Source organism: Lycorma delicatula, chromosome 5 (assembly GCF_047948215.1).
Source record: "Lycorma delicatula isolate Av1 chromosome 5, ASM4794821v1, whole genome shotgun sequence".
Classification (NCBI taxonomy): domain Eukaryota; kingdom Metazoa; phylum Arthropoda; class Insecta; order Hemiptera; family Fulgoridae; genus Lycorma; species Lycorma delicatula.
Window position 1 is genome coordinate 153,299,300 of NC_134459.1, and position 22,315 is coordinate 153,321,614.

General features: G+C 29.4%; 1 protein-coding gene and 1 pseudogene across 2 annotated transcripts in view; both read left to right on the top strand.

Annotated features, from left to right (window-relative positions):
* Nucleotides 1–22,315, top strand: part of LOC142325503 (1-phosphatidylinositol 4,5-bisphosphate phosphodiesterase epsilon-1-like) — a 1,691,101-nt gene that overhangs the window by 65,391 nt on the left and 1,603,395 nt on the right. The window lies entirely within an intron of this gene.
* On the top strand, nt 12,247–13,124 carry LOC142325502 (cytochrome c oxidase subunit 2-like; annotated as a pseudogene).

Sequence of the window (22,315 nt, forward strand, 5' to 3'; positions counted from 1 at the left end):
TTTTAAAATTCCAAAGTTTTAAGTCAATTGAATTGAGTAGGTGGATATTTAATATTGCTAAACAGTTTTTGCCTTACATTTCGAAAACTTGTTGAACAAAAATGTTGAAATTTAGCATCAGAATTTGACTATATATATATCCATCCCAGTATTTCGACCTCGTGTAACAAAAGGAAATCCCGGTACGAATATATATATTTTTTTCATTGCATAACGTTGCACTAGGTCCGATTAATGAAAGTAAGTAATTACTCCAAGAGGTTTAAGCCCCCAAAAAACAAGATTACTGAATGGGACCCATACATAAAAATCATTTTTTTCAAACTTCAATTTTCAAAGTTGAAAATCCAATTGTATCTGGATTAGAGAACATTTTTAAAAAAGGAAATCCCACAGGTTCAGACTTAGGATTAATTTTTTTGAATTTTTTTTTTTTAAATTTGTGTTACTTCATCAGTTTTACTTTTCCAGCTAATATAGCTAAAATAGCTTCATTAAAGAGAAAAATAACGGTGATCATGTCAAAAATAGGGTATAGATTTTTTTACGTATCTATATTTTAGCGTCCAATTAATTCATCTAGAACAAAAACATATGCATGTGTGTCGCACTTATTTTTTGCCTTATATCACAGGATTGACCTAAATGATTATCTTCAGATTTGGCTCAAATATTTCTATTTAGATAGAGCATTAATCATTTTGATTTTTTCAAAATTCGTTAACGTGGTACTGGAATATCCCGAAATATCAATTTTCTTCCGAGGTATTGTAGAGAAAATGAAAGGAAATTTGATACCTTTAATGCATATATAAATCCAGAAAATGTTATTAAAAAAAATCAACCCCATCTTTTAAAATTGAATTATATGGTTTTGTTCTTTTCCCTTCGGTTTAAATATTTTTCAAACATCTTTTGAAAGTTTTTACCACATATATAGAGCTATCAAGAAATGTTTACAATTTCTTTAATTTACAGACCTCGGACGTAAAATGCAGAAAGATTTTTTGAAAATCCTTTTTTTCCTATTTTAGCCTTTATTGAAGCTGTGTTAGATTTAGAAAACTTTACTTAAGCTAATTTGTTAAGCTTAACGTAAACGTGAATATGTTGAAAATAGTTTTTCTTAGAATTTATTTCCCAACTCCAAAAAATTCATATTCTTTTTTGGCTCTGATATTTTTATTGTATTTTTTTATTAATAGCTGGAAAAATAATATCTTGTCTACTTTTTCATGCTGTATCTGTTAATAGAAAAGTTATTTGAGGTATCTGTTGATCAAGGGGTCAAAGGTACCTAAATATTTTGACTAAAAAAATGGTAATGTTTTTATAATTTTTATGATAAAACGTCATTTGTTCAAGCGGATCAACTGAGACCCAAAATTGTATATTTAGTTTTCTTTCTCAATTATACTTTTAATACTGCAAAATTCTTAAGGTGAAAAAAAATCATTTGATCTTTGGATGTAATCAGACTGAATTTTTTTTTACTAAACTTTTTCTTGCCTAATTACGTAATTAGTATTTAAAAACCCTATGACGTATTTAAAATAAAAAAATAAAATTAATTATTAAAGAAGAAGAAAATACATCTATTTATCTGTAGAAGAAAGTTTTGTATCCATGAAAGAGTTGCAGCTTCAGAAATGCGAAGTAATATATTTAAGTTTCATGTGTATAAGTTTTCATGTAACCAACTTCACTTATAAACTGAAAGATGTTAATTTCCTATTCCAGAAAATCAGAGCTGCCCTTTTGGTGTTTTATTGTTTCAAACAGGCATACAAATTAATATGCATAAAAACGTCATTTACACTCGTATCGCAATTAGATTAAAAAATATAACAAAAGTGAAATAATTTAATTTCTTTTTTAGACGTATAAGGTTTACTTCATGTTTACTTTTTTGTAATTTAATTTACACTTTTTTATTTAAAATAATTTAAATATTTTTGTTCTAATAAAAAAAATATACGTATAAAAATTAATTTAAAAACTTATTAATTATTATTACTTTTTAATTTAATTATAAATTTCCAGTTTTGTTACGTTATTAAAAAAAAAAAAAAGTTATATAAATTTAATCATTTTATTTGTATATAAAAAAAGTTAAGTTTTTCCTTTGAGTGTTAACGCAGTTTAATTACCAACATTATCAATTCCACAAATTGCCATTAGGAACGGCTTAAAATTAAATCTCTGGAATTAAATTCTTTGTTGCTGGAAATCTAATTATTAAACAGAGAGTTTTCCTCTGTTTATTTTTCTCATTCGTCAAATATTTTACTTCTTATTATTTTAAGTTAGTAAGATAACTTTTATAATTTTAATAATTACTTCAAAGAGACAGGTTATAAAATTTTAATACCGATTATATATTATTTTATTGACAATTGAAACTTATTTAATAATGTTTTTAAATTTCTTTCTTAGACTATCTTTTATGAAGTATTACCAACATTAAGTGTTTTAAAATAAATAATTAATGTAAAGATTAATATAGTTGCTTTAGCGATTAGTGTTTATTAAACTTTAAAAAATAATTGATCATTTATAATATTTTTTTCAATGTAGTTATTAAAAGTTGTCTTTAAAACTAACAATAGAAAATTATTTAAAATATATAATATATCTATTTATACAATGTATATGTATATGTTTTAAATATATATATACAAACACATATTTGTAAGCGGGATTTTTTTTTTTTATTGAATCTCTCTGTTTCATAATTCTCCGAGTCATGAAAATATTTATTTATGAATCATCTTTGTTGAGATATCAATGCTTTACGTATTATATTATGTTCTACTATCCCATCAGGGCTCGCTTTGTTCATCCTTCTCGTCTAGCCAGGACTCCCATTGCATTATCTTCATGTTTGTGAGAATAAACATGAGATATATATATATATATATCACATAATACCTTATGTTTGTGAAAATAATACAGATATATATATATATATATATATATATATATATATATAATTAACAGTTAACGCAGGTGTAGATATATGTGGTGTAGATATATATATATATAAAAAATTAAAGCCTTTTCCTGCCCTGTATCTGTACAGGTGCAGATTTTTAAATTTCTAGTATATTTAGTATCATATACTGGAGAAGTAGATGTAAACAATAAGTTAACGACTTTTAACCGTATGAACGATACCATATCTAGTTCCCTTAAATCCAAAACAGCGAAAGATGCGATATTAGAATTTTGCAAGACGATGGCAGATCCTACTAGATTTTATGGTCGTCAAACATGGGTTCTAATAGCAAGACATATAAGTCGTTTATAAGCTTCTGAGGTGAGGTGTCTGAGAAGTACCTTGGTGGTTACTAGCGGAGACTCTCTGAGGAATTTAGATATAACAGACATACTTGTAGTTTTAATTCAAAATTGAAGAGCATCGACGGAGTTTATTCGAGCATAGATAACGTTTTACTAGAGGATTTTTACATTTACATCACGCTGTACCCAGATGTGGCTGACTGAGGAGAGATTAACATGTGAAAAGAATAGATAATAATCGTATTATAGGAGGATCCTGTCATATGCACTACGTGGTACCCGAGATTTGGGCATACCGCGGAAGAGATGGTTGGATCAAATTTGAAGCCGGAACAGTCTACGGTCTTAATGCTTGCAATAGACGTAGAAGTAGTTCGGTAAAGTCTGTTCAATTTATAAAAACTATCAATATGTTGTAATTTCTTCAGACAGTATTTCACAGCATTTCGCACACAGTAACTGTGGTTAGTGGCTGTGTTGGTTGAGCCGCTGCGCCGTACACCGTCACACCTTTAAAAGTTACTTTTCTTAATAATCAAAAAGATATCAAAAACGACAAAAAATAAACTTATTTGTTGTAGAAAATTTAATTTCAAATACTGTTAAGATTCTATTTGACCAACGGTTTGACCATAAAAAATTTGAATATTAGCAAGGTACTTAATTTGGTTGTTCCGCAAACGGCCATCATCTAGAAACCGTGAAACATTTCGTAATAATAGTCGTATATTTATTTCATGTATAAAAATTATGTTCATGAAAATTTTCAGTTGAAGAGATCCAGTGGTTTTTTCCGTGAAAGAGTAATAGACTCGCAGAAACGACTAGATTTTTTGTATATCTATTTTGTTTACAGTTTTTTCCTCTCAATATTTTAAAGGAGATGAGAGTAACAACAAGCCCCGGTTATTAAAAGCATCAAAATATAAGAGAAAAAAAACATGGCAAACATTTGCAACATTTCATTTTACTCATATAAACCAAAAATATGTATTGCTGAAAGTAGAAAAAATATAAAAATATCTTGTAACATCATAACATAAAGGTAAAAAAAAAACCACACAAAAGTTATAGTGAAGGGATACCATCATAAACTACAAACCACAAATGAGGGTGAAAACTACTCTGCTGCTCTGCGGCTGCTTCGCATTAAATTTATTGACCACAAAGAGAACAATGAAATGTACCAAGAGTTATTAATATCACCGTACCTTAAAAACCTGCACAAAAAAAAACATATGGAAATAAACTTCATAATATTTATGTACATATATATATATATATATATATATATATATATATATGTATATTGATATTTTTTTAAAAATCGGATGTGGACACCATATGACTTCCTTGTACGCCTTCTATTAATTATATTCATCAATTTTTTTTTTTTTTTAATGAAAAGTACACAATTTTTTTTTTTTTCATTAATAACTTATGATATTTTTTCATATATATATATATATTATTTTTATTATTATTTATCATAAAGATTTTTTTTTATAAACAGAGGTTAATAATTATTAATAAATCAATATTTAAACTAATATATATATATATATATATATATATATATATATATATATATATATATATATTATGAAGTCGGATTAGAGCCGATGTGCCTTCCCCTTGTAAAATTCAAATATCTCTTGATTAAAATTTATTTGGCTATAACTCTAGAACCAAAGAAAATAATTATCACTTATGATATATAGTTCAAAAGTCTCAATGAGGGCTTATTATGGCAGTTCAGAAAAAGTCCAATATCCAGTTTTTTTTTGTTGGATATTTGGCTTTTTTGACACTTTTTTCAGTTGATTGGTGTCAAAAGGGGACGTGCACAACTAGTTGTTAGAACAGTCGTAAATCCAAAATTTCAATATCCTACGACTAAACGTTTTTGAGTTATGCGAATTACATACGTACGTACAGACTTCACGGCCTCACTAGTCAAAATGGATGCAGGAATGGTAAAAATGGATATATATCTGTTGAAATCTGGAACCTTAAATTTTTCGTGATTACATTACTTCCTTTATTTGGTACAAGGAAGTGAAAATGCACTTACACAAATTATCTATAAATACGAAACTGAGTAATATTGTGGGACTTTCAAAATTATGCTGAATATTTATTGGGTTATAATTACAAAAGCGTGTTGCTAATAAAATCTATTTACTTTATGTAGAAAGAAAAATCAGTATAGATTTTTGCATAAATAGGTTATTGCAAAATTTATTATATTATATTTTTGTAAAAATAATTTATATAAAAATTTACTGTTGGTACAATGTATATTTTCTTTAAAAAACAAAAATATAATAAATTGTTCATCAGTCTTATTTTTCAAATCTTATGTAAAATATATATATATATATTAACAATATATATTATATATGAACAATATTTAATCTAATGCTCTCTGTATACTATAAGTATTATTAACTTAATAACGGGTTAAATACTCTCCTATTTGTTTTAGTGGTTATGCTTTCTTCAATATTTCAATCCTTACATACAATTAATAAATTTTTCACTTGGTTAAACTACTTTTATTTTCCTAATGTTTACATTGAATCTGTTCAACTAGTGGACAATAAGCAGCCGTCCCTTACACGGCCTAATGAGATAAGGATGATATGTATGACATGTAAGTGCTGTATAGTTTTGTACAGACTCAGGCCGACAATTCTTGAGAAATGTGGTTAATTAAATCCAAAACGCAAAGTATACTGTTATTCACTTTCTAGTTTTCAAATTTATAAATTTTTTTACTTTTACTAGGATTTGAACCTCAGAATCTACGACTTCGAAAATCAGCTGTTAAACAACTGAATTGCGGTGACGAGTTAACCACCGCTGGGCATTCAATGAAAAAAAATTAATATTTTTTAAAATTGTTCTTTTAACAAAAAAAAATTGTTTAATTTATTTTAGAAAGGTATTACGTCTCCCCATTAAAAGAAGTACCTATTCTGTTTTCAATGTAGCAAAGATTTTATTTTATTGCAAGGTAGAGTAAATTCTGTTTACACATAACCCTAGTGTCCCACGAAGAGATATACGCTTTTGATTTAATATCACTCGCCCATTCCCCAACCGATTCTATTCAAACTTAACAGACCTTTTAACGAACGTTCTAAAAATGTTCTGTGAAAATTTCCACCTTCTACGGTTTAAAAAAAATAAAATGACGGCTTTCAAATAAAAACATATTTCAGATATCCACACTTTTTATTAATTTCAAAATAAGTGATAAAAATGATTAAAAGCAGATGATAATTAGTACTAGATTAATTGAAAACATTTTGATAATTAGCCATTATCATGACTAATTATTAACTTGTTTATTCAGTTAGAACAGCTGTTTAACAATTCATCTGTTTTTAATCATTTTTACCAGCTATTTTGTTATAAATGAAAAATGTGGTTATGTGAAAATGATGTTTTTATTTGAAAGCCATATTGTTTCTTTAAATCCTAGAAGGTTGAAATTTTTACAGAACATGTTTAGAACCTTCGTTAAAATGTCTGTAAAGAAAGATTCAATAGAGTCGGTAGAAGAACGGGCGAGTGATACTAAATCTATTGCGTACACCTCTTCATGGGACATGATGTATATATATTTTTTTGTCTTCAGTCATTTGACTGCTTTAATGCAGCTCTCCAACATTCCCTATCTAGTGTCAGTTGTTTCATTTCGGTATATTTTCTGCATCCTACATCCCTAACAATTTGTTTTATATATTATAAACGTTGCCTACCTACACAATTTTTCCCATCTACCTGTCCCATCAGTGTCAAAGAGACAATTACAGGATGCATTAAGATGCGGCCTATAAGTCTGTCTCTCCTTTTATCTATATTTTTCCAAATGCTTCTTTCTTCATCAATTTGTGGCAACACCTCTTCATTTGTCACTTGTTCAAGCCATCTGATTATTAACATTCTCCTATAGCACTGCATTTCAAAAGTTTCTAATCTTTTCCTCTCAGGTACTCCGATCGTCTAAATCTCACTTCCATATAAAGCTACGCTCCAAACATATTCTTTCAGAAATGTTTTCGTAATGTTTAAATTAATTTTTTATGTAAAAAAATTATATTTCTGACTGAAAACTCGTTTCGTTTGTGCTATTCAGCATTTTATATCGCTCCTGCTTCGTCCATCTTTAGTAATTCTACTTCCCAAATAACAAAATTCTTTTGCCTCCATAGTCTTTTCTCGTCCTGTTATATTCAGTAGTTCATCTGCATTATTTCTACTATATTTCATTAATTTCATTTTTTCTTGTTTGTTTTTGCGGTAGTTCTTGCGTAGGACTTCATCCTTGCCATTCATTGTTTCTTCTAAATCTTTTTCACTCTCAGTTAGAATTACTATATAATCAGCAAATCGTAGCATCTTTATTTTTTCACCTTGCACTGTTACTCCGGATCTAAACTGTTCTCTAACATCATTAACTTCTTGTTCTCTGTAAAGATTAAAAAGTAGTGGAGATAGGGAACATCCTTGTCTGACTTCCGTTTTTATTACTGCTTCTTTCTAATGCTCTTCGATTATCATTGTTGCAGTTTGGTTCTTGTAAATGTTAGCAGTTGTTCTTCTGTCTCTCTCTATGTATTTATATATATATAAATATATATATATATATATTGTCCCGACTGTACTATTTTTATGTATCTATTTACGAGGTGTGATCAAAAAATACGGTGAATGAATTTTTATAGCGGCAACTGCCGACGCTACATCCATATGCTGTAATTTGTCCAATAGCGTGATCAACTGAGACAGGCAGGGACAAGTTGTAACACATTCGAGCTTGCCAGTCAGCTGCCAGAGCCGCTAGAGTGAGGTGGTGTTTATCGTGTCTGTCGCGCAACATGGATTTTGAACAACGCATTAACATTAAGTTTTGTTTTAAGTTGCAAAAGAGTGCCAAAGAAGCTCACAAAATGTTAGAATCGGTGTACGGCGATAATGTGGTAACTTTGAAGACTGTGTACAAGTGGTATGACCGATTTAAAACGGAAATGAGTTTGTTGAAGACGAGCAGCGTGCGGGACGTCCAGTAACCTCAAAAACAGTTGAAAATGTGCAAAACGTGGAAACAATGGTTCGTTCAAACACGCGAATGACTATTCGAGAGCTATCGGAAGACCATAACATCATGCAAAATTCAATGCATTGCAATGAGACGAGTGAGTGCAAAATTTGTTCCCAGACTTTTGAGTGATGAACAGAAGGAAAATCGTGTGTTAATTTGCACGGAGTTGAAGGGTCGTTCATGAGATCCGGACTTCATGGCCAAAATTATAACTGGAGATGAAATTTGGGTCTATGGCTATGACCCTGAGACCAAAATGCAGAGTTCCCAATGGAAAATCAGTTCGTCTCCTCGCCCTAAAAACGCACGTCAGTCAAAATCCAACATCAAGGCCATGCTCATTGTTTTTTTTTCGATAGTGAGGGCATAGTGCGATCAGAGTTCGTTCCAAGGGGAACAACTGTAAACTCTGAACTTTATAAGGGTATACTGCAACGTTTGAGAAACGACGTACGAAGAAAGCGACCACAAAAATGGACCAATGGCTTCCTTCTTCACCACGACAACGCACCGTGTCACACCTCGCTTCTCATTCGGGAGGCCGAAAAAAGTATTTCTGTCTGTCCACATCCGCCATACTCACCGGATTTAGCACCATGCGACTTTTGGTTCTTCCTAAAAATTAAAACTGTGCTTAAAGGAAAACGTTTTGACACCATTGCTGACATTGAGAGGGCCACGATCGAGCAGCTGAAAGCCCTTCCGAAAGACGCCTTCCAGAAATCCCTCCAGTCATGGAGTCAACGTTGGGATAAGTGCATTGCTAGCCAAGGACAGTACTTTGAAGGAGATTAAATCGAATTCTATGTAACCTTATTACTTTTTTTATTAAAAAATTATTCACCGTATTTTTTTATCACACCTCGTATATACGTTGTCCTGACCAACTCATCAACGCACAGCTCAGCAGCTTGACCTAAGTAGATACATTTTGGCAGTTACATTGTTTTTATAGCCATCCATTAAGGAAAGATTTTGGAAAAGTCCCGTCTATAATAGAGTGAAACTTCCTTTTTTAAAAATTCTTTACTTTAGAAGCCAAAGGTGATACAGTCTTGAAGATTGGTATTTTAAAAGAAAATATACTTATTTCATAATTTTTAATAATTTCATTTGGGGGTGCAAAGGAGGCATCGTTTTCCATGAAAATTCTATATCTCAGGAATCGATGTTAGAATCGTGAAAAGTGGTAATTAGATACTCCTTTTGAAAATAGAAATGTACTTCTTTCACCATTTTTAAAAAATCCCATTTTATTTGGTTTTTATGAAATTATATGTTGTTATTGCATTCATGAGAATTGCGTAGACTTATTTGAAAACAACATGTATCTCCATTGTTAAAAAATAAAATTGAAGGGGGCAAGAATGTGCACCAAAATTTAGTATGAAAATTCTAAATCTGTATAACATTCTTAAATATAAAACTCGAAAATTCTCGCGAGCAAAGCCGTTAGGCAGCAGCTCGTAGGTAATATTTTTCAATCAGTCAAAAGTTTATCCCTCAAAATGTATTTTTTACTTCCAATATTTTGAGATCCTTGTGTACAAATTTATAAAACTCATAATTTAAAACATTTTATCTCTATGATTTTATATATGCGCATTAATGTAAACGATTGCTTTTTAAAAACAAGAAATTTTCTTTATTCATATCCTAAAGGTTTTCCAAATGATGACTTCTGTTTAATATCTTTTCTTTGATTAGGCTGTTTTTATTATCTTAATGTTCTTTACGTACAATACTGAAGATTCGATAATCTATCTCTCTACAGCAATTATTTTCCATGGTTTCTATTCTTTATTTCATTACGCCAGTTTTTATTCTAAATAACATAATACCTTCTACGAGACACGTTTTGGCCACAAACTGAGCTTCTAAAACAATGTAACAATTACTTTAAATTACTTGTTTATTAAGCGATTTTTTTACAAAATTTAAAAATAAAGGTTTTTTTTTTGAAAAGATATTGCAAATTTCACTATGTAATTGCTCATAGGTTTATTTTTAATTTTTATTATTCAGACTGTTATTAAGAATTACTGTTGGTAACCTTTTATTAGAAAGAGTCGTTTAAATGATATTTTCCTTCATGGTATTATTTGGTTTTAGTTTATTATTAAATTTTTATTTTTTGTATATTTTAAATATTAATTGTATTAGCATGTATTGGACCTAGGAACCTAATAGTGATACTCAGGATGAGGCCTCCCTTCTTAAATTGTACATCATCAAAGTATTTATGTTTCTAATGTTATTTGTTCTTACGATATTATTTTTAACCAACTTCAAAAAAGGAAGTAATTTATTGGACCCGTATTTTTATATGTTTGTTCGCGCATAACCTTTTTCCTATTAATCTGATTGAAATAAATTCTGTTGCAATCGACGCGGCTGTCTTTCGTGGTGGTACATCAGGTTGAAAAAATGTATAAGATAAAAAATCGGTCTGAAAATCAAAAAAAAATGTTTTTCTTCGTACGGCGGTAGGTAGGGACAGTGGGAATTCTGGTATTCTATATGTATGCGTCACGTTAGATGATGTCCTAATGTTTTACTGTAAGGCAGATGATTTTTCTATGCAAGATATGTAGCACTGTTAATAAAATCATCAAAAATTGAGATATCTGGTCTTAAATCTTTCAGACCTAATATACATTATACATATATATCATCGGTAAAGACAGTGGGAATCGTAATTCTATATACGTGCATCACTTTACATATTCGTGATGCGAGTCCATTTTTACTTCCTTGCACGAAGTAAAAAAAAGTATATTGTTTGGATTTAATTTTCTAAGCATTTGACTCCGTTCAAATGACAGCATTTGACAGCCCAAATTGCACATTCAGGACCTTCAGTAGACCTAACTATTTTTTCACTTCACATCGCAGGTTTAAGATCAATTATAGGAGCAATCAATTTCATTTCAACAACAATAAATATACGGCCAAAAGGAATAACTATAGAAAAAATACCCCTTTTCTGTTGATCAGTCCTTATTACGGCAGTTTTACTACTAGTATCATTACCAGTATTAGCTGGAGCAATTACAATACTACTAACAGATCGAAACTTTAATACCTCATTTTTTGACCCCACGGGTGGAGGAGATCCAATTTTATATCAGCACTTATTCTGATTCTTTGGACATCCAGAAGTATATATTTTAATTTTACCAGGATTCGGATTAATCTCACATATTATTACAAATGAAAGAGGAAAAATAATAACATTTGGACATCTAGGAATAATCTATGCAATACTAGCAATCGGTATTTTAGGATTTATTGTATGAGCACACCACATATTTACTGTAGGTATAGATATTGACACACGAGCATATTTTACCTCTGCAACTATAATTATTGCAGTACCAACAGGAATTAAAATCTTTAGATGAATAGCCACTATACAAGGAATAACAAAAAAAAAATCACCCCAAATAATTTGATCTATAGGATTTGTTTTTCTATTCACTATTGGAGGATTAACAGGAGTAATCCTAGCCAACTCTTCAATTGACGTAATTTTACATGATACATACTATGTTGTAGCTCACTTTCACTACGTATTATCAATAGGAGCAGTATTTGCCATTATAGCAAGAATTATTCACTGATTCCCACTAATAACAGGTATAAGAATAAATAAAAAATGATTAAAAATTCAATTCTCAACCATATTTCTAGGAGTAAATTTAACATTCTTTCCACAACACTTTTTAGGACTAGCCGGAATACCACGACGATACTCAGATTACCCTGACAACTATATAACATGAAACGCAATTTCATCGATGGGATCATTAATTTCAATAATCAGAATTATAATATTTATATTCATCATATGAGAAGCAATAGCATTTAAACGTATTACAATCTTTAAAAATAATAAATCATCCTCAATTGAATGATTTTCAATTACACCACCCCCAGAACACTCTTTTAATGAATTACCACTAGTAACTAAGCCATTCTAAGAGTGGCAGAAAATTGCCATGAACTTAAAATTCATTAATAAATTAAAAAAAATTTCCTTAGAAATATCATCATTAATAAAATTTAACATAATTAATAGAGCCAGACCAATTATAGAACAACTATTAAATTTCCATGATCATACCATAATAATTCTATTATCCATTACAGTCACAGTAACAATCATAATAGCAACAATAACAAAAAATAAATTATCAAATAATATATTAACAGAAAATCAATTAATAGAAACAATTTGAACAACAATACCAGCAATTATCTTAATCTTTATCGCCATCCCATCAATTAAAACCTTGTACCTAATAGAAGAAGTAATTAAACCATCAATTACTATTAAAACAATTGGACATCAATGATATTGATCATATGAATATTCAGACTCTAAAAAAATAGAATTTGAATCATACATAAAACCACAAACAGAATTACCTTCATTTCGATTAATTGAAGTAGACAACCGAATAGTTATCCCATTCTCAACACAAATTCGAATAATTGTTTCATCTTCTGACGTAATCCACTCTTGAACAATCCCATCAATAGGAGTAAAAATAGATGCAATCCCAGGACGACTTAATCAAATCAGACTAATAACTAAAAATCCAGGAGTATTCTTTGGACAATGCTCAGAAATCTGCGGAATAAATCACAGATTTATACCAATCACCATAGAAAGAATTAACATAAAATCATTCATTAAATGAATGATTTGACAGCATTTGACAGCATTCAAATGATGATATTGATACAATTGTGTAAATTAAAGTTCCATATGCCAACAATTTAAAAAAATATTTCCAAGTACTTTCGTAGTTGCTACTCCATCATCAGGGATTTCTTATAAGATGTTAAGTTTAAATAAATTATTTTCTACGTCGATAACCGTGTTTTTGGTAATTTTATTTTTATTTAAGGTTGGTAGGTTAAATTTAAACTCGTGTTTAATAACATTAATAATCTCTTCATTACTGAAATCAATATCTGTAGTTTTAATTATACCTTCATCATATGTGGGATGATTAAGTGTTATTTAGAATAATAATTTTTTTTTGGTACCTTTTGCATCAGGATTTATTAATTTTTTTATTATTTTTTTTACTTTTTATTATTCCTTGATGTTTATGTTATCATTAACATCTTATAAGAAATCACTGATGATGGAGTAACAACTCCAAAATTACTTGGAAATACATTTTAAAATTGTTGGTAAGTGGAACGAACTTTAATTTATACAAAGGAACTATTATGATCGCGAAAAATTTCGGTCTCCAGATTTCCATAGTCAAAATATCCATTTTGACTAGTTTCGGCGTGACGTCTGTACGTATGTATCTCGTGTAACTCAAAGACTATTAGCCATAGGATGTTAAAATTTTGGATTTAGAATTGTAACATCTAGTTGTGCACCTCCATTTTTAACTGCAATCGACTAGACCAAAAGTGTCCAAAAACCCCAAAATCCAAAAACATTTGGATTTTGGACTTTTTCTTAACTGCAGTAATAAGCTCTCACCTTAGATTTACTATTGATGTATTTATTATCTACAATGAATTTAATTAACGTGTTTCAAGGGAACCTTTATAACAATTTCATTGTTATGAAATTTAATTTTGGTCCCTAATATGCAAATTCTGATTGTAAATATAATTTGCGTTATACGAAAAAAATCGTACTTTTTATTCATTTATTTATTTATATAATTTCCTTTTGTTTTTATTTTATTTCTGTAAATGTACTTTATTTTTTTAAAAATTATTTTATATGTTCTATGAGCTATCAAATTACGTTTGGGTGTACTTACCTGTCTTTTCATAAAATACAGTAAATAAAATTTATTTAGCAAACGATTAATATTACCTCAGATGTCGTATAAATAATGAATTTTATATTTTAAGTTGTAAAATTGAAGAATTAATTCAATTAAATTTTTTGAATGAATCCAGCGTTTGGGGATATCGAGTAGAGTGCCGAATTTAATGGAAATTTTCCTCGTACTCTTGGTCTTTTTTTGTTATTTTTTTAAGCAGGAATACAATTTTAAATAAATAAAATTTAATAATATAATTTAAAAAAAATATTTACATCAACACTCAATAAATAAAAAGTTCCTTTTTTTATAAATTTCCAACCTTTGACAGTTTCAATTTATCGACGTGAATTAAAAATATACTTAAGAAATTTTTTTTAGCCTTAAAAGAGGTTTAGGATGAACATTTCCCATACTAAAGAGAGAAATTTTATTTTTATAATTTTTACTCTTCTAACATTATTTTTGAAAAATTTCATAATTTTTTTTCTATATAGTTGACAGGAACATGAGGATAAGTTTAATTTTTGTCCATTTTGTTTTTTTGTTAACACCATCCAAAGAAGGATTTAAAAAGTTTTGAAAACGTTTTACCTTGCGTAAAACTACCAGAATATTTAAGAACCGAATACTTTATCACAGAGTTGAATTTTTTATTATATTTTTAATGCTTGGATAAAGGAATGTTATTATTTTTTTCTAACTGTTTTACTTGTAAAAAAAAATTTTTTATGTATAAATATGAATTTTAGGAAGGTCAGAACGGTAATAATAATTTTAACTTCTTCTCTGAGAAAACAAAGGTTAAATTTTAAAATTTGTATCGATATTATTCAACAAAGCCTTGTATAAGTATAGTAATTTTGTAATTAAAAACTAAGAAAGTTTTATAATATTCAAACAGATGGGAAATTTCAGCTTCCTTTCATTTGATGAAATGATAGGTGGTCTTAACTGAACTTATTATCCTACGATGACAAATTTTAAACGAGTAGAATAATCAATCATATCATTTTTTTGACAGTATAATGTCATTATCATGCTTAAACTTTTTAACTGGTTTACCTAATATTTTCTTCAGTTTTTTTTACTCCTATTGATTTATTATTTCTTTGCAGCTTGTGTGATTTTTGAAGTAACATTTAACTAAATATAATATTTATTGTTACAATTATTTTAATGTTGATGGTTCACAGCAACCCTCGGGTTTGTTCATTATTTATTTTTATTTATTCCTGTTGCTTGTTTAGTTAAGTAAATATAAACGACTTTTAATTTTAATTATGTATGCTTGGAAATAGAAATAGTAGTTGTTTTTGCAATTTAAATTTAACGTTTGAAAAGTTTCTCTATTCATTAGAAATACCGTTTCCCATATTTCATATTCCATGTAACTTACAGGGTTGTCATGTTTTGAACAACTGAGTGAAATTTACGTCATAATCATAATACAGAGATTTTAGCTGTAATATTAACAATGATAATACTAAACAAAATAAATTATGAATGCATTATTTTGTAATTAAAATTTGATGTTTCATAGAAGAAAAAAAATATGATGCGGATACCACATAACTTCCATGTACGTCTATTAAAGTACATATACACATTTTTTTCTGCAATTCATTTAAACTTATTTCATTTCAAAATGAGATACGATCCTCCAATTCTTTAATAAAGTGGACAGTTACACAATTGCTGAAATATTAGATTATATTAACATCATATATTTATATAATTATTAATTCAACAATCTTACATGAAATATTAGTGTAGAGTAAAAGTCCCTTTATTACTCGTATTATAAGATCGGCATTATTCGTATCTTCGTTTCAGATTTCTGGTGAGTCGTATAAATAAAATTTAATAATAATTAAACTATTTCGTTTATTGAACTCCTGTTTACTGGTTGCAAATGTTAATTTCGACCTTACGGTGTAAAATATTCAGTTTTTGTTACTGGATTATTTGGTGAATAATCAAAAATAAAAAAGAAACAATCCAACAGGAAATAGAAAGAAAACATGCTGAAAAATATCTTTAAAAAACGACAAGAAGATGAATTTGAAGTGGAAGAAAATGTTAAAAACAAGGGAAGAATAAAAAAATTTAAGAGGAGATGATAAATATAAAGAGAAAGGAAATGTTAAAAACAAAGACAGAATAAAAAGATTAAGAGAAGATGATGAATATAAAGAGGAAGAAAACGTTAAGACTAACGAAAGAATAAAAGAATAAGAAAGGATGATGAATATAAAGAAAAAAAATTGAAAACCAGAGAAAGTGTACACAAATTAAGATCGGAAGAATTACGTCAAACCAAAGATCGATTAACAACAATAAAGTTTTTGACGGCAACAAAGTTTTTTGATTGGCAACAAAAAACAAACGAAATGATGATCAACTCCGGACTTAGGGAGAATATTGTTCAACAAATCCGAGGAGTAATGAACTAAAAGATAAGAATTTTTTGCAATTTATTAAAAAGGATCAGGCATTTATGCCTCAGTGTATATGTTGTTCCTGTGAGGATCTATTTTTCAGTCCCTCTGTAGTTTACTTTAATGTAGATGAAATTAAAAGAAATTCCAGAATAATTAAATAAAATGAAATATAGATTAAACTAGAGAATTCAAAAATAATACGATTATAAATTATAATTTTCAATTAATATTAAATAATCAGATCTTTCACCAACTCTATTACACATAACACAAGTAATAATACCTATTAAATTACATATACACATTTTTAAAAGTAAATAAAATTTTACTTCACTAATTACTTATGATTTTTTTAATTTTTTTTTTATTTTATTGTTATTATTGAATAATTATTTACTGTAAAACTTTTCTTTACAATCACGGGTTAATAATTATTAATAAATCAATATATTTAATTTAAAAAATAAAGTTAAAAACATACAAAAGATGAAGTTCGATTGGAACCGATGTGGCTTCCCCTTATAGATCTTAATATTTCATTAATTAAAATTTCATTTGGCTATAACTCTGGAACCAGTAAAAGTAAGTACCGCTTATGATACATAGTTAAAAATCTCTGAATGAGGGCTTATTACTGAAGTTAAGAAAGAGTCCTAAATCAGACGTCAGTACTTAAGTTAGACGTCACGCCGAAACTAGGCAAACCGGGTATTTCCGTTGAAATCTGAAAAGAGAATTTTTTTGCGATTACAGTATTACCTTTACTTTGTACAAAAAAGTAATAGTTCGAGCTAGGTGTAATTAGGTCTACTAAGTACTGGCATAATAAATAGTGGCTGAGTAAGTATATTTATTTTGCATCACATGTTTTAATCTTAATGAAGCTCGAATAAACTAATTTAATACTAACAATTAGTGTAGAGTTTGATTTATGGCATACGTTATTTCCTGCTTCCGTGGCGCGAGGGTAGCGTCTCGGCCTTTCATCTGGAGGTCTCGGGTTCGAATCCCGGTCAGGCATGGCATTTTCACACAACGCTAAAAATCATTCCTCTGAAGTAATGCCTAACGGTGGTTCCGGAGGTTAAACAAAAGAATAAAAAAAAAAAATTTAGCATTCTCAGCAACACATGTAATTGATGTTAATACTCATCTCTAGTAACAATAAAATCGTTTGTGCCCGTTGATTAATAGTCATTGATAACGTTTTGAGAGGGTAATGTCTAAATTACAAAATACATTTTTGAAGTTGTGTTTGTATGTGTGCGTTTGGAATATAAGTAAAGCTAATCTTAAAATTATAATAAACAATAAAAATTATTTTTTTGATATTTTTTCAACTTATTGATTCGTATGGTATTCCAAAAGTCTCCATGTATGTAGAAAAGTTTTTTTTTAAGTCAGGCTTAATAAAACAGCTTCTTCACTTATTTTTGTAATGAATTAACGGGTAACTTATAATATCCTTAGGTGTGTAGATTCAGAAATGTTGTTAATTAAATCTCAGTAACAGAATGACAGCCGGAAGATAACGAAGAAAGATTGAAAATGTTAAAAAATAATAAGTACAACTAAATCCCGAATCTTCTACTTCCATAGTAAGAAAAACATTTTTACATTGTTTATTATCTCATATATATATATATATATATATATATATATATATATATATATACACACGAGGGTTATTTCTATACTATACGCTATTTCTATACATAGTCGCTACTCGGATTTATACATTTATCGTAGCGTGGTACCAACTTTCCAATTCCCTCGTCATAGAACGGAGCCGGCTGTGTTTTCAGCCATGTTTCTACGCTGGTCAGCAGCTAGATTTCTGTGCCAAAATGTTGTCCTACTAGCCAGCGGTTCATGGGAGCAAACAGGTGAAAATTGGATGGAGCCAAGTCCGGGCTATATGGTGGGTGAATAAGAATAAGCGGAAAGGAATGTTGTCATCAGATATTGTCTATCTCCATGACAATGCTCGGCCACACACTACAGCTGTAACAAAGAAGCTGCTGCAGCGTTTTCGTTGGGAAGTGTTTGATCACCAACCATACGCCCACGTTCTATGACGAGGGTATTGGTAAATTTGGTACCACACTACTACAAATGACTAACTCGGAGTGGCGACTATGAAGAAAAATAGCGTAACAATGTAAGTACGTGTTACAAATAACTTTTTTTTTAATTTTCACTGTGGTTTTAATTGCGTGACTGATCGGTCCTTGAAAAAAAAATAACACCGGTACTCTCACCTTATGATTGCATAAAAACAAACAATACGATTGGTTGGAATTTTGTGCCCGATAATGATACAAATTGCTCTCACCTTATAATTGGTTAAAAAACAAAGAATACGATTTGCTGAAATTTCGTGCGAGATAATGATAAGAATTACTCTCACCTTATGATTGGTTAAAAAACAAAGAATACAATTGTTTGGAATTTTTGCCCGATAATGATAAGAATTACTCTCACCTTATGATTGGTTAAAAAACACAGAATACGATTGGTTGGAATTTTGTGCCCGATAATCATAAGAATTACTCTCACCTTATGATTGGTTAAAAAACACAGAATACGATTGGTTGGAATTTTGTGCCCGATAAGGAAAAGAAGTATGATTGGGTAAAAAACAAAGAATACGATTGGTTGGAATTTTATGCACGATAATGATAAGAATAACTCTCACCTTATGATTGGTTCAAAAACAAAGAATACGATTGGTTGGAATTTCGTGCTAGATAATGATAAGAATTACTCTCCCCTTATGATTGAGTAAAAAACAAATAATACAGTTGGTTTCGAAATTTGTGCCGGATAATGATAGGAATTACTCTCACCTTATGATTGTTTAAAAAACAGAGAATACGATTGTTTGGAATTTTGTGTTCGATAACGATAACAATTACTAGGGTTATTTTTTTTTCCTGGTCCGATCGTTCACGAAATTAAAACAACAGTGAAAATAAATAAAAAATTATTTGTATGAAGTACTTACATAGTTACGCTATTTTTTTTCATAGTCGCCACTCCGATTTAGACATTTGTCGTAGTGTGGTACCAACTTTTCAATTTTTAATTGGGTGAATAAGAATAAGCGGAGAAGAATGATGTCATCAGGCATTATCTTTCTTCATGACAGTGCTCGGCCGCACACTACATATCTAACAAAGAAGCTCCTGCATCGTTTTCGTTGGAAGTGTTTGATACATCCCGGACTTGGCCCCATCCGATTTTCCCCTCTTTGCTCACATGAAACGCTGGGTAGGAGGTCAATATTTTGGCACAGACATCGAACTGCAGATTAGCGTAGAAACATGGCTGAAAACACAGGCGGCTCAGTTCTATGACGAGGGTATTGGATAGTTGCTACTACGCTACGACTAATGTCTAAATCAGAGTGGCGACTATGTAGAGAATTAGGTATCTATGTAAGTACTTGTTACAAATAAAAGATTTGTTGTTTGCACTGTGGTTTTAATTTCGTGTCCGATCGGACCTTGAAAAATTATCTTCATATTTATATATATATATACATATAATTTTCTAATATATATACAAATGTGTAGCCAATTTTCTTTAAGTAGCTGGTTGGTTGTAGATAAGAAAAAGAAGCCGATCTCCGTGGCGGAGTTGTAGCGTCTCGGCATTCCATCTGGAGGTCCCGGGTTCGAATCCCGATCAGGCATGGCATTTTTCATACGTTACAAAAATTCCATTTTTCATACGCTACAAATATCCCACCCCTAAGCTTCAAGCTTATGTGGCGATGACGTCATTTGGTTCAATTACAAAAATGGGTTATATGCTTTTTTCTATGAACCGTTAAATTATATCAGCTTTTCTGTTGGTAATGAACCAATTACGAAAGAATCAATTGTTATAGATGAGTCAGTGAAACCAAACCGTTTGTAAAATATTGCTGCAGGTAATTCAGAAATAAATAATTTACAATTTCTATTTCACCTTTTTTTTTAATCTATTTTTTTTTATTCTATAGCTAACCTCCAGTTTAGCCTTTAATTTAATTTCTTTTTACAGAGAAAGTATACTTAACTAATGTGATAAGTAGAAACGGATTAAGTTTAAACAATAAACGTAAATAATGAACTGTTTCATTATTTAATATTTTTAAGCCGCATCAACTTCTAAGGTTAGCAAGTTAAAATTTTTCTGGTCGTAGACGGGAATTTATTCGGGATCTCCGTTGAATCACGCAGACAAACCACTTTTTGCGTCGACCAATTTTTATCTGAACATAACTTATTTATTAATCTCCATTCTTTTTTTTTTTTTATTAATAATCTGTTCTCGCAAAGATTTAAAGATAACAAGTTTATATCATCTAACATTCGAGATGAAGTAGAACTGGATACAGCTGAAATAAAGTTCAGATTACAAGTTCAAACAAAATGAATAACCTTTTTGTTGTTTTGCGCTCTGGTTGTATTCAATTTTCTGTGTTACTAATTCTCAGAGGAGTGGGTTTAGTAAGATAACTGAACGCATGGAAATTTTCATATTTTCTAAAATATTTTTCCTTGTTCTACTTTTCATCCTAACTTTATAGTATACAGTTGCGTAAATCATGTTTTTATACTTATATACTAAGCTTAATCAAATTATTAATTTGATTTATCCATATCAGATCGTAATATAGTAATTAATAAATTAGAAAAGGTTTACTTTAAACCTAAAACTACATAGTCTTTTCGATTATTAAAGTCTTCAGTAGACAATGAAGAAAATATATACAGGGAAATTCAGGAGAAAAGGGAAAATAATTGCTAACTGAAATATATAATTGCTAGATTATGAAATAAGGAAAAGGTTTCGTACAAACATATCTTCGAAAACGCTTTGTTATCAAGTTGCGGTTAGCGAAACATTTCGCCCTGTATTTCAGTTAAATGAGATCATACTGAAATTTATCAGGCATTATATAAATGATAAACTTGATGGTTTGTTATGTCATTTTTTACCTGAAAAATCAAATAAAACTGGTCCGAGTAGTATATCTACTGAAGTTTTCATGATATTCAGTGTAAAACAGAAAAATTCGGTGACGAAATCGCATGTTTTTTTTTGTAGGTATGAAATATATTAACTTTGTTAAATATCTAATAAACGCGTAAATTCTACTATTAAAACGTGTAAAGAATTTAATTACGAGAAAATTATTTTAACAGAAAATTAACCGAACAGATTTTTAACTTTAAAATTATTATGAATTATTGTACATACACATAAAAACATTAATAAAATTCATTGGCCTTCAAAAAGTATGTGACTTCATTGAGAGAACTTCAATAGCAACTAAAAGAATGAGGTTTAGACAGTAAAACTATAAATATAATCAAAACTATCTTAACAGACACACATGATCAAAAGTAAACTTTATGGAAGTGTTATGAAAACCATTTCTAGAAGTTAGACAATGTGAGAATAGTCACCACTTTTATTCAGTCGTGCACTAGGAAAAGTAGACAAGAGAATGGAACCAAAATAATGTCATTCAAAAAGGGACAAAAGGACTAACATGTCCTTTCAATATGTCATCCATAACGGTAAATATATTTCGAAAAAGCTAAAATAATAATTATTAAAAACTCACCTAAAACCAGGAAAATAATAAA